General features: G+C 48.9%; 1 protein-coding gene across 8 annotated transcripts in view; it reads right to left on the minus strand.

Moving 5' to 3' along the window:
• TCF3 (transcription factor 3) overlaps positions 1 to 13,943 on the minus strand; it is an 861,587-nt gene that overhangs the window by 350,061 nt on the left and 497,583 nt on the right. The window lies entirely within an intron of this gene.

The following is a 13,943-nucleotide window of genomic DNA, read 5'->3' on the forward strand; positions in this document are numbered from 1 at the left end:
CTCTTAGTGACCCTGTCTAGGCTAACTCTTACCCTGGCAGTCTCACCTGGGATGTACTGGTTTGAGAGCACCAGCCTGTCATGCACAATAGTGTGACTGGCACAAGTGTCTCTCAGGGCAGTGGTTGGGATTCCATTCACCAGTAGGTGGTGGAAGTGTCTACTTCCCTCTGGAATCTCCAACTCACCTGTTGGGCCCTGTTTCCAGTTGAAGGCTAGGAAGACCTCCTCATCCGAGGAGTCATCTCCCATGGCTACACTGGTTACCCCTGGAATTTGGTTCTGGGGTTTGTTTTTGGGACAAGAAGTGTCCTTGGTGTGGTGCCCAGACTGTTTACAGTTGTGGCACCATGCCTTAGTGGCATCCCAGTTCTTACCCTGGTACCCACCTTTGTTTTGGGTTGTGTCTTGGGGCCCACCCACCTGTTCTGGTTTTTGGGGGCCTACCGAGGACTCTTTTTCTTTGTTTCTAGTGTCACCCACTTTCTCCTGGGGAGTTTTTGTAACCCCTTTCTTTTGGTCACCCCCAGTGGAAGTTTTGGTTACCCTAGTCTTGACCCAGTGGTCTGCCTTCTTTCCCAATTCTTGGGGAGAAATTGGACCTAGGTCTACCAGATACTGATGCAACTTTTCATTGAAGCAGTTACTTAAAATGTGTTCTTTCATAAACAAATTATAAAGCCCAACATAGTCACACACTTCATTTCCAGTTAACCAACCATCCAGTGTTTTTACTGAGTAGTCTACAAAATCAACCCAGGTCTGGCTCAAGGATTTTTGAGCCCCCCTGAATCTAATTCTATACTCCTCAGTGGAGAATCCAAAGCCCTCAATCAGGGTACCCTTCATGAGGTCATAAGATTCTGCATCTTTTCCAGAGAGTGTGAGGAGTCTATCCCTACACTTTCCAGTGAACATTTCCCAAAGGAGAGCACCCCAGTGAGATCTGTTCACTTTTCTGGTTACACAAGCCCTCTCAAAAGCTGTGAACCATTTGGTGATGTCATCACCAGCTTCATATTTTGTTACAATCCCTTTGGGGATTTTTAGGATGTCAGGAGAATCTCTGACCCTATTTAAGTTGCTGCCACCATCGATGGGACCTAGGCCCATCTCTTTTCTTTCCCTTTCTATGGCTAGGAGCTGCTTTTCCAAAGCCAATCTTTTGACCATCCTGGCTAACAGGGGGTCATCTTCACTGAGAGCATCCTCAGTGATTTCAGAAATGCTGGACCCTCCTGTGAGGGAAGCAACATTTCTGACTATCATTTTTGGAGACAGGGCTTGAGAGGCCCTGGTCTCCCTATTTAGGACTGGAAGGGGGGAATTGCCCTCCAAGTCACTAATTTCTTCCTCTGTGAAGTCATCCTCAGAGGGGTTGGCTTTTTCAAACTCTGCCAACAGCTCCTGGAGCTGAATTTTGGTAGGTCTGGAGCCAATGGTTATTTTCTTTATATTACAGAGAGACCTTAGCTCCCTCATCTTAAGATGGAGGTAAGGTGTGGTGTCGAGTTCCACCACATTCATCTCTGTATCAGACATTATTTTGCTAAAAGTTGGAAGACTTTTTAAAGAATCTAAAACTGTTTCTAGAATCTAATTTCAAACTTTTAACAACCTTTTAAACTCTAAAAGACAATGCTAAACAGGGACTTAACACACAAGGCCCTAGCAGGACTTTTAAGAATTTAGAACAATTTCAAATTGCAAAAATGAATTTCTAATGACAATTTTGGAATTTGTCGTGTGATCAGGTATTGGCTGAGTAGTCCAGCAAATGCAAAGTCTTGTACCCCACCGCTGATCCACCAATGTAGGAAGTTGGCTCTGTATGTGCTATTTCAAAGTAAGGAATAGCATGCACAGAGTCCAAGGGTTCCCCTTAGAGGTAAAATAGTGGCAAAAATAGATAATACTAATGCTCTATTTTGTGGTAGTGTGGTCGAGCAGTAGGCTTATCCAAGGAGTAGTGTTAAGCATTTGTTGTACATACACATAGACAATACATGAGGTACACACACTCAGAGACAAATCCAGCCAATAGGTTTTTATATAGAAAAATATATTTTCTTAGTTTATTTTAAGAACCACAGGTTCAAATTCTACATGTAATATCTCATTCGAAAGGTATTGCAGGTAAGTACTTTAGGAACTTCAAATCATCAAAATTGCATGTATACTTTTCAAGTTATTCACAAATAGCTGTTTTAAAAGTGGACACTTAGTGCAATTTTCACAGTTCCTAGGGGAGGTAAGTATTTGTTTGGTTAACCAGGTAAGTAAGACACTTACAGGGCTTAGTTCTTGGTCCAAGGTAGCCCACCGTTGGGGGTTCAGAGCAACCCCAAAGTCACCACACCAGCAGCTCAGGGCCGGTCAGGTGCAGAGTTCAAAGTGGTGCCCAAAACACATAGGCTAGAATGGAGAGAAGGGGGTGCCCCGGTTCCGGTCTGCTTGCAGGTAAGTACCCGCGTCTTCGGAGGGCAGACCAGGGGGGTTTTGTAGGGCACCGGGGGGGGGGACAAGCCCACACAGAAATTTCACCCTCAGCAGCGCGGGGGCGGCCGGGTGCAGTGTAGAAACAAGCGTCGGGTTTGTAATGGAAGTCAATGGGAGATCTAGGGATCTCTTCAGCGCTGCAGGCAGGCAAGGGGGGGGTTCCTCGGGGAAACCTCCACTTGATCAAGGGAGAGGGACTCCTGGGGGTCACTCCTCCAGTGAAAGTCCGGTCCTTCAGGTCCTGGGGGCTGCGGGTGCAGGGTCTCTCCCAGGTGTCGGGACTTAGGATTCAAAGAGTCGCGGTCAGGGGAAGCCTCGGGATTCCCTCTGCAGGCGGCGCTGTGGGGGCTCAGGTTTTTGTACTCACAGTCTTAGAGTAGTCCTGGGGTCCCTCCTGAGGTGTTGGATCGCCACCAGCCGAGTCGGGGTCGCCGGGTGCAGTGTTGCAAGTCTCACGCTTCTTGCGGGGAGCTTGCAGGGTTCTTTAAAGCTGCTGGAAACAAAGTTGCAGCTTTTCTTGGAGCAGGTCCGCTGTCCTCGGGAGTTTCTTGTCTTTTCGAAGCAGGGGCAGTCCTCAGAGGATGTCGAGGTCGCTGGTCCCTTTGGAAGGCGTCGCTGGAGCAGGATCTTTGGAAGGCAGGAGACAGGCCGGTGAGTTTCTGGGGCCAAGGCAGTTGTCGTCTTCTGGTCTTCCTCTGCAGGGGTTTTCAGCTAGGCAGTCCTTCTTCTTGTAGTTGCAGGAATCTGATTTTCTAGGGTTCAGGGTAGCCCTTAAATACTAAATTTAAGGGCGTGTTTAGGTCTGGGGGGTTAGTAGCCAATGGCTACTAGCCCTGAGGGTGGGTACACCCTCTTTGTGCCTCCTCCCAAGGGGAGGGGGTCACATTCCTAACCCTATTGGGGGAATCCTCCATCTGCAAGATGGAGGATTTCTAAAAGTTAGAGTCACCTCAGCTCAGGACACCTTAGGGGCTGTCCTGACTGGTCAGTGACTCCTCCTTGTTTTTCTCATTATCTTCTCCGGCCTTGCCGCCAAAAGTGGGGCCTGGCCGGAGGGGGCGGGCAACTCCACTAGCTGGAGTGTCCTGCTGGGTTGGCACAAAGGAGGTGAGCCTTTGAGGCTCACCGCCAGGTGTGACCATTCCTGCCTGGGGGAGGTGTTAGCATCTCCACCCAGTGCAGGCTTTGTTACTGGCCTCAGAGTGACAAAGGCACTCTCCCCATGGGGCCAGCAACATGTCTCGGTTTGTGGCAGGCTGCTAAAACTAGTCAGCCTACACAGATAGTCGGTTAAGTTTCAGGGGGCACCTCTAAGGTGCCCTCTGGGGTGTATTTTACAATAAAATGTACACTGGCATCAGTGTGCATTTATCGTGCTGAGAAGTTTGATACCAAACTTCCCAGTTTTCAGTGTAGCCATTATGGTGCTGTGGAGTTCGTGTTTGACAGACTCCCAGACCATATACTCTTATGGCTACCCTGCACTTACAATGTCTAAGGTTTTGTTTAGACACTGCAGGGGTACCATGCTCATGCACTGGTACCCTCACCTATGGTATAGTGCACCCTGCCTTAGGGCTGTAAGGCCTGCTAGAGGGGTGTCTTACCCATACTGCATAGGCAGTGAGAGGCTGGCATGGCACCCTGGGGGGAGTGCCATGTCGACTTACTCATTTTGTTCTCACTAGCACACACAGGCTTGTAAGCAGTGTGTCTGTGCTGAGTGAGGGGTCTCTAGGGTGGCATAAGACATGCTGCAGCCCTTAGAGACCTTTCTTGGCATCAGGGCCCTTGGTACTAGAAGTACCAGTTACAAGGGACTTATCTGAATGCCAGGGTGTGCCTATTGTGGATACAATGGTACATTTTAGGTGAAGGAACACTGGTGCTGGGGCCTGGTTAGCAGGGTCCCAGCACACTTCTCAGTCAAGTCAGCATCAGTATCAGGCAAAAAGTGGGTGGTAACTGCAACAGGGAGCCATTTCTTTACACAATCTTTCCAGTATCCTTATGGATTTGAATTTTCCACTGTTTATGGTTTATCACCTCAAGGCCTAATGTCTGTTGATTCTTCTAAAGATGGAACATATTTCTTTCCCACAGTTTTGAGCTCCGAACGCTTGGAGATGGACTGCTTTAATCGGGCCGAGAATGTCAACTCCAAAGCAGGTAGATGTTTTTTCAGCTACGAAGAGGACGTTGGGTGTTTTGGCTCCGAGGTGGAAGACAAATGCTTCGATTCTGAAGTGAAGCCTCCACTTTGAGTAGATCTCGAAAGAGACGTAGCAGTCTCTTTGGTTGACATCAAATGCATTTTGGTCTTTTTTTATGCCAAATCTGACTGCCGGTCATCGAGATGTAACTTTCGGGTCCAACCATGGCCGGCAAGCAGTGGTGGACCCAAGACCAGTTGTGCTGATTTTCTGGATGTTTTTTGGTGATGGGAAATGGCTGGTGTACTCATGTACTGCACCGCTAGAATCACTTGGCTGTCCTCATCAAAGTCACAGTCTGAATCAGAATCTGCGATGGAAACTGCAGTCTGCGCTTGTTCCTCACCAAAAATGTCCGGAGTTTGTACTTTCAACTTGGAGGCCATCTCTAGTCGACGCGCACTTCGATCCTGCAGTGTTCTTTCAGAGGCAGGACCGACACGCCTCAAAGGCTCCTTCCTTTTGATCGGAAGAGAGGCAGAGGTTGCACACCAAGTGTTGGTCGGTGTATGGGAGCGTGGCACAGAGGGTGAAATTGAAACGGAGTCTGATCCATGAGCCTGTATCGCAATTGGCCTGAGAAGGTAGAGGTCACCCAAAAGGGCGTTTAATCGATCCAGACGATACAATCTGATCGAGTGTAGTCAAAAAACACATTCGAAAACGAAACAGACGTTTAAAGGAAAGATGGAGAAGTTCAGATAGTACCGAACTGAGATCTACCACAGCGAGAGGGAACACGTCCAAACCTGTTGGTAGAAAGAAAACAATCTAGACTCGATGCCCATGCGCACTATCACTGAGAGGAGGAGTCACTTGTTCTTGTGACTCAAAAAAGCTTCTTCGCAGAAAAACAACTTGTAACACTCCGAGAGCAACATTAGATCGTGGAATTATGCAAAGCATGTGTATCTACAGCTACAAATGCCATCAAACAGGCACTACTCCAATAGGAGGTAAGTAAACACACTATTATATGTACAATCGCAATCAGAAATTGGCATTAAACCATATACTAATAAAGTGGAATGCTAAAGTTGGGCCTCCATGCAAGGAAGTGGAATCGATAGAGGGGAGCTGGAGGAACTAGGAAACCTACAAGGTAAGTACCAGAGTGCCCCCCAGCGACCATGAGAAAAGAGTTAAGTAACTGGTTCTCCCCAACCCCACCAAAAGGTCTTCAGATAAGGGATATTACAACACCCATACAATGCTGCAACAAACCAAAGGTGGACCTTGGAAGAGGAAGACCTGGAAACGAAGGGGACCAAGTCCAGTTCACGCTGGAGTGTCTGGTGGTGGCAGGAGCCACTACCCACCTGTCTGTGGATGCAGGAGTTGGTTGACGGCAAGATGAAGACGATCAGCAGTGCACCATTGAAGCAGATGAAAAGTTCCTGGATAACTCAGTCGACGACCCACGCCGGATAAAGGATTGCAGTCAGTCTGTGGTGTGAAAAAAGCACCAACAAGCCTTGGCAAAGGCAAATGTCGAGAAAGAAGAAAAGTGGAGCTGTCGGGGACCAGCAAGGTTTAGGGGACTCAACCCACGGAAGGGAGTCCCAGGAGACCCTCAGCAACCAGGAGAGTCAGAAGAAGAGAAGGCTTTCCGCACACATGACACACAGGCAGCCAGCACAGGAGTCGCGGTAAGGCCCACCCAGCACACCTAGAAAGGAGTCGCAGGAGAAGCACGCAGAGGGCTTTGTGTCTTCGTGAAGAGTGCTGTGGGCTAGGGCTAAACGGAGCCTAAAGATCCCTTGGAGGAGATGACAACAAACCTCGGTACCTGCAAGGGACACGGTGCACGGGGGTACTGCCCTGGGTGGAGAGGCAAGGTCTTACCGTTTCCTAAGCTGTACAACTGGTAGAGAGGACCGAGGGTCCACTCCAGACCACTACCCGTGATTCAGGATCCACGCAGCCCTGGAGGAAAGGAGATCCACGCAGCCGGCCGTCGTTGCAGTTGGTGCCTGCAGACACACAGGAGTGACTCCTTTACTACAAGGGAGATTCCTTCTTGCTTCTCGTTGTTTAGCTTTCACTAATGACTGAGCTAACAAAAATCTCTGGAATGCACTTCTTAGTTTAAAGAAGACATTTATTATTACTTCACCACGAGGTTCCTGAGAGAGGAGATTAGTGAAAGCAAAACATTTTGGCGAATAGGCAGTCTGGGAGTGGAATTGGAGATTGGAAGTGCACGATTTAAAAGTGTAATTGTTTTTGTTGCTTAGAGAATTAAAGGAAGCACCGCAGACCATGTTTGAAAATGCATGTGAAGTTAAACTGCCTTTAAGAGCTGTGAGAAGCATGTTTTCTTGTTAATCAGGACCTTCTAAGTTTTGGGATGAGTGCTTGGATAAAACAAAAGTGTTTTCATATTTAGAAAAGGTGCTTTTTGAAAGAAATTGTAGGAAGTTGGCTCTGTATATACTATTTCAAAGTAAGAAATAGTGTGCACAAAGTCCAAGGGTTCCCCTTAGGGGTAAGATAGTGGCAAAAATAGATCATTCTAATGCTCTATTTTGTGGTAGTGTGGTCGAGCAGTAGGCTTATCAGAGGGTAGTGTTAAGCATTTGTTGTACACACACAAACAATAAATGAGGAACACACTCAAAGACTGATTCCAGGCCAATAGGTTTTTATGTAGAAAAATATATTTTCTTAGTTTATTTTAAGAACCACAGGTTCAAGATTTACAAGTAATACTTCAAATGAAAGGTATTTCACTCAGGTATTCTAGGGACCTTGAATAATCACAACAGCATGTACAGTTGTGACCAAAATGGCAATAAGCTATTTTAAAAGGGGAGACAGTGCAAAAATCAACAGTTCCTGGGGGAGGTAAGTAATTGTTAAGTTCACAGGTAAGTAAAACACTTACAGGGTTCAAAGTTGGTCCAAAGGTTGCCCACCGTTGGGGGTTCAAGGCAACCCCAACGTTACCACACCAGCAGCTCAGGGCCGGTCAGGTGCACAGGTCAAAGAGGTGCTCAAAACAAATAGGCTTCAATGGAAACAGGAGTGCCCCGGTTCCAGTCTGCCAGCAGGTAAGTACGGAGGGCAGACCAGGGGGGCAGACCAGGGGGGCAGACCAGGGGGGGTTTGTAAGGCAGCGGGGGACACAAGCAGGCACAGAAAGTACACCCTCAGCGGCACAGGGGCGGCCGGGTGCAGAGTGCACACAGGTGTCGGGTTTCAGATAGGAATCAATGGGGAGACCCGGGGGTCTCTTCAACAATGCAGGCAGACACAGGAGGGGCTCCTCGGCGTAGCCACCACCTGGGCTAGGCAGAGGGTCGTCTGGGGGTCGCTCCTGCACTGGAGTTCGGTTCCTTCACGTCCTGGGGGCTGCGGGTGCAGAGTGGTTTCCAGGCGTCGGGTTCCTAGAAGCAGGCAGTCACGGTCAGGGGGAGCCTCTGGATTTCCTCTGCAGGCATCACTGTGGAGGCTCAGGGGGGTCAACTCTGGCTACTCACGGGCTTGCAGTCGCCAGGGAGTCCTCCCTGTAGTGTTAATTTTCCGCAGGTCGAGCCGGGGGCGTCGGGTGCAGAGTGGAAAGTCTTATGCTTCCAGCGGGAAACGTGTGATCTTTAAAAGTTGCTTCTTTGTTGCAGAAAGTTGCAATTTCTTGAACAGGGCCGCTGTTCTCTGGAGTTTCTTGGTCCTTTAGATGCAGGGTAGTCCTCTGTGGCTTCAGAGGTCGCTGGACCCTGTTGGATGCGTCGCTGTTGCAGTTTTCTTCGAAGTAGGGAGACAGGTGGGTGGGGCTGGGGCCAAATCAGTTGTGGTCTCCGTCTTCACTGCAGGGCTTCAGGTCAGCAGTCCTTCTTTAGGTTGCAGGAATCTCTCTTCCTCGGTTCTGGGAGCCCCTAAATACTGAATTTAGGGGTGTGTTTAGGTCTGGGAGGGCAGTAGCCAATGGCTACTATCCTTGAGGGTGGCTACACCCTCTTTGTGCCTCCTCCCTGTGGGGAGGGGGGCACATCCCTAATCCTCTTGGGGGAATCCTCCTTCTACAAGATGGAGGATTTCTAAAAGTAAGAGTCACCTCAGCTCAGGACACCTTAGAGGCCTGTCATGACTGGGGGGTGGTGGGTGATTCCTCCTTGTTTTTTGTAATTATCTCCTCCAGCCTTGCTGCCAAAAGTGGGGGCAGTGGCCGGAGGGGCGGGCATCTCCACTAGCTGGGATGCCCTGTGGCACTGTAACAAAGGGGGTGAGCCTTTGAGGCTCACCGCCAGGTGTTAGTTTCTGCGGGGGGAGGTAAGAAGCACCTCCACCCAGTACAGGCTTTGTTCCTGGCCACAGAGTGACAAGGCACTCTCCCCATGTGGCCAGCAACATGTCTGGTGTGTGGCAGGCTGGCAGAAACTAGTCAGCCCACACTGGAAGTCGGGTATGTGTTCAGGGGGCATCTCTAAGATGCCCTCTGGGTGTATTTTACAATAAAGTGCACACTGGCATCAGTGTGCATTTATTGTGCTGAGAAGTTTGATACCAAACTTTCCAGTTTTCAGTGTAGCCATTATGGTGCTGTGGAGTTCGTGTTCGACACACTCCCAGACCATATACTCTTATGGCTACCCTGCACTTACATTGTCCAAGGTTTTGCTTAGACACTGTAGGGGCATAGTGCTCATGCACATATGCCCTCACCTGTGGTATAGTGCACCCTGCCTTAGGGCTGTACGGCCTGCTAGAGGGGTGACTTACCTATGCCACAGGCAGTGTGAGGTTGGCATGGCACTCTGAGGGGAGTGCCATGTCGACTTAGTCATTTTCTCCCCACCAGCACACACAAGCTGGCAAGAAGTGTGTATGTGCTGAGTGAGGGGTCCACATGGTGGCATAAGACATGCTGCAGCCCTTAGAGACCTTCCCTGGCATCAGGGCCCTTGGTACCAGGGGTACCAGTTACAAGGGACTTACCTGGGTGCCAGGGTTGTGCCAATTGTGGAGACAAACGTACAGTTTAGGGAAAGAACACTGGTGCTGGGGCCTGGTTATGAGGGTCCCAGCACACTTTCAAATCATAACTTAGCATCAGCAAAGGCAAAAAGTCAGGAGGTAACCATGCCAAGGAGGCATTTCCTTACAGAAAAACGACGTCCCTTTTGTTCTTGACAGAGGGGTTTGGATACTTTTGTCTGCTTACAGAAAAATACATGAGATGTAAACAGTTAGAAGGAATGGTTTCTTACCTGTAACTCCAGTTCTCTCGTAGGGGTATTTCCATGATAGTCATAAGCACTGAATAGTTCTGCGCGCCTGCGGGGACCCCGGAGCACTGATGTGAAGAATATTCTTAAGTGCAAATACCAGCCCTTTGAAAAAAGGTCTGTCAAAAAACACTTAAGAATAACACTGTGCAGCCTATGCGAACAGCTACAGAGGCCAAATTGTTGAAAAGAAACAGTTGTAGTGTAAATTCACGTTCAAACACCTATTTATTCTAGAAATGTAATAACAAATACATTCTCATACTTTATTTACACCTCTCATGAGAATAAACAATGCAGGGCAGTGTAGCCCATAGGCTGCCATTATACAGAATGTAAATAGAGCTGTGCCTTTAAGAAAGTAAAGTCTTCCTGTATCCCATCATGCACAGCAAAAGGCAGTTGCCTCAGTTCTTTTTGAAGGCTTGTAACCTGACATGAAGGAACAAAACCAATCGTTGGAGTACCAACATCGATAATATTTTATGGCAACCTTTTCTATGTCAACTCCACCGGGGAGGAGGGAGGGTTGCTTATGACTATCATGGAAATACCCCTACGTGAGAACTGGAGTGTAGGAAGTTGGCTCTGTATGTGCTATTTCAAAGTAAGGAATAGCATGCACAGAGTCCAAGGGTTCCCCTTAGAGGTAAGATAGTGGCAAAAAGAGATAATACTAATGCTCTATTTTGTGGTAGTGTGGTCGAGCAGTAGGCTTATCCAAGGAGTAGTGTTAAGCATTTGTTGTACATACACATAGACAATAAATGAGGTACACACACTCAGAGACAAATCCAGCCAATAGGTTTTTGTATAGAAAAATATCTTTTCTTAGTTTATTTTAAGAACCACAGGTTCAAATTCTACATGTAATATCTCATTCGAAAGGTATTGCAGGTAAGTACTTTAGGAACTTCAAATCATCCAAATTGCATGTATACTTTTCAAGTTATTCACAAATAGCTGTTTTAAAAGTGGACACTTAGTGCAATTTTCACAGTTCCTAGGGGAGGTAAGTTTTGGTTAGTTTTACCAGGTAAGTAAGACACTTACAGGGTTCAGTTCTTGGTCCAAGGTAGCCCACCGTTGGGGGTTCAGAGCAACCCCAAAGTCACCACACCAGCAGCTCAGGGCCGGTCAGGTGCAGAGTTCAAAGTGGTGCCCAAAACACATAGGCTAGAATGGAGAGAAGGGGGTGCCCCGGTTCCGGTCTGCTTGCAGGTAAGTACCCGCGTCTTCGGAGGGCAGACCAGGGGGGTTTTGTAGGGCACCGGGGGGGTCACAAGCCCACACAGAAATTTCACCCTCAGCAGCGCGGGGGCGGCCGGGTGCAGTGTAGAAACAAGCGTCGGGTTCGCAAAGTTAGTCTATGAGAGATCTCGGGATCTCTTCAGCGCTGCAGGCAGGCAAGGGGGGGTTCTTCGGGGAAACCTCCACTTGGGCAAGGGAGAGGGACTCCTGGGGGTCACTTCTCCAGTGAAAGTCCGGTCCTTCAGGTCCTGGGGGCTGCGGGTGCAGGGTCTCTCCCAGGCGTCGGGACTTTAGTTTCAAAGAGTCGCGGTCAGGGGAAGCCTCGGGATTCCCTCTGCAGGCGGCGCTGTGGGGGCTCAGGGGGGACAGGTTTTGGTACTCACAGTATCAGAGTAGTCCTGGGGTCCCTCCTGAGGTGTCGGATCTCCACCAGCCGAGTCGGGGTCGCCGGGTGCAGTGTTGCAAGTCTCACGCTTCTTGCGGGGAGCTTGCAGGGTTCTTTCAAGGCTGCTGGAAACAAAGTTGTAGCCTTTCTTGGAGCAGGTCCGCTGTCCTCGGGAGTTTCTTGTCTTTTCGAAGCAGGGGCAGTCCTCAGAGGATGTCGAGGTCGCTGGTCCCTTTGGAAGGCGTCGCTGGAGCAGGATCTTTGGAAGGCAGGAGACAGGCCGGTGAGTTTCTGGAGCCAAGGCAGTTGTCGTCTTCTGGTCTTCCGCTGCAGGGGTTTTCAGCTAGGCAGTCCTTCTTCTTGTAGTTGCAGGAATCTAATTTTCTAGGGTTCAGGGTAGCCCTTAAATACTAAATTTAAGGGCGTGTTTAGGTCTGGGGGGTTAGTAGCCAATGGCTACTAGCCCTGAGGGTGGGTACACCCTCTTTGTGCCTCCTCCCAAGGGGAGGGGGTCACAATCCTAACCCTATTGGGGGAATCCTCCATCTGCAAGATGGAGGATTTCTAAAAGTTAGAGTCACTTCAGCTCAGGACACCTTAGGGGCTGTCCTGACTGGCCAGTGACTCCTCCTTGTTTTTCTCATTATTTTCTCTGGCCTTGCCGCCAAAAGTGGGGCCTGGCCGGAGGGGGCGGGCAACTCCACTAGCTGGAGTGTCCTGCTGGGTTGGCACAAAGGAGGTGAGCCTTTGAGGCTCACCGCCAGGTGTGACAATTCCTGCCTGGGGGAGGTGTTAGCATCTCCACCCAGTGCAGGCTTTGTTACTGGTCTCAGAGTGACAAAGGCACTCTCCCCATGGGGCCAGCAACATGTCTCGGTTTGTGGCAGGCTGCTAAAACTAGTCAGCCTACACAGATAGTCGGTTAAGTTTCAGGGGGCACCTCTAAGGTGCCCTCTGGGGTGTATTTTACAATAAAATGTACACTGGCATCAGTGTGCATTTATTGTGCTGAGAAGTTTGATACCAAACTTCCCAGTTTTCAGTGTAGCCATTATGGTGCTGTGGAGTTCGTGTTTGACAAACTCCCAGACCATATACTCTTATGGCTACCCTGCACTTACAATGTCTAAGGTTTTGTTTAGACACTGTAGGGGTACCATGCTCATGCACTGGTACCCTCACCTATGGTATAGTGCACCCTGCCTTAGGGCTGTAAGGCCTGCTAGAGGGGTGTCTTACCTATACTGCATAGGCAGTGAGAGGCTGGCATGGCACCCTGAGGGGAGTGCCATGTCGACTTACTCGTTTTGTCCTCACTAGCACACACAAGCTGGCAAGCAGGGTGTCTGTGCTGAGTGAGAGGTCTCCAGGGTGGCATAAGACATGCTGCAGCCCTTAGAGACCTTCCTTGGCATCAGGGCCCTTGGTACTAGAAGTACCAGTTACAAGGGACTTATCTGGATGCCAGGGTCTGCCAATTGTGGATACAAAAGTACAGGTTAGGGAAAGAACACTGGTGCTGGGGCCTGGTTAGCAGGCCTCAGCACACTTTCAATTGTAAACATAGCATCAGCAAAGGCAAAAAGTCAGGGGGCAACCATGCCAAGGAGGCATTTCCTTACATGGAGTTACAGGTAAGAAACCATTCCTTCTCTCGTAGGGGATTTCCATGTATAGTCATAAGCACTGAATAGACTAGCAAGCCCATCCCCATAACCGCGGTGGAGTAGACAGAAGAATACTGACAAAAAACATGAGTCATGCAAATAAATTCTTAAGCAAGGACTGTCCAACCTGCGCATCTGCCCTAGCGTCTGTATCAAGGCAGTAATGCTGAGTAAAGGTATGGACCGACTTCCAAGTGGCAGCCTTGCATATTTCTGCCAAAGGGATATTTCTCATCAAGGCTGCAGTAGCTGCCTTCCCTCTAGTAGAGTGGGCTTTTGGCCTACCACCAAGGGATTTGTTCGCTAACTGATAACATAACATTATACATGAAACAATCCACCTGGATAATGATTGCTTAGACGTGCCCAACCCTGTTCTAACTGGGCCATAGTTAACAAAGAGCTGTTGTGATTTACGTAAGCATTTTGTCCTGTCCAAGTAAAATTTCAAAACCCTCTTTACATCCACAGAGTGCAGAGTTCTCTCAGCAGGAGTAGTTGGATTTTGAAAGAAAGTTGGCAATGAAATGGTTTGGTTCACATGAAAGTCGGAGACGACTTTTGGTAAAATTTTTGGATGAGTCCTCATTACCACTTTCGCAGAATGAAAAACCGTGTAGAGCTCTTGAGCGCAAAGGGCCTGGATTTCGCTGACCCTACGCGCTGAAGTGATTGCCACCGGAACAGCAGTTTTCCATGTGAGA

The sequence above is a fragment of the Pleurodeles waltl genome, chromosome 12 (genome assembly GCF_031143425.1).
Source record: "Pleurodeles waltl isolate 20211129_DDA chromosome 12, aPleWal1.hap1.20221129, whole genome shotgun sequence".
NCBI lineage: Eukaryota > Metazoa > Chordata > Amphibia > Caudata > Salamandridae > Pleurodeles > Pleurodeles waltl.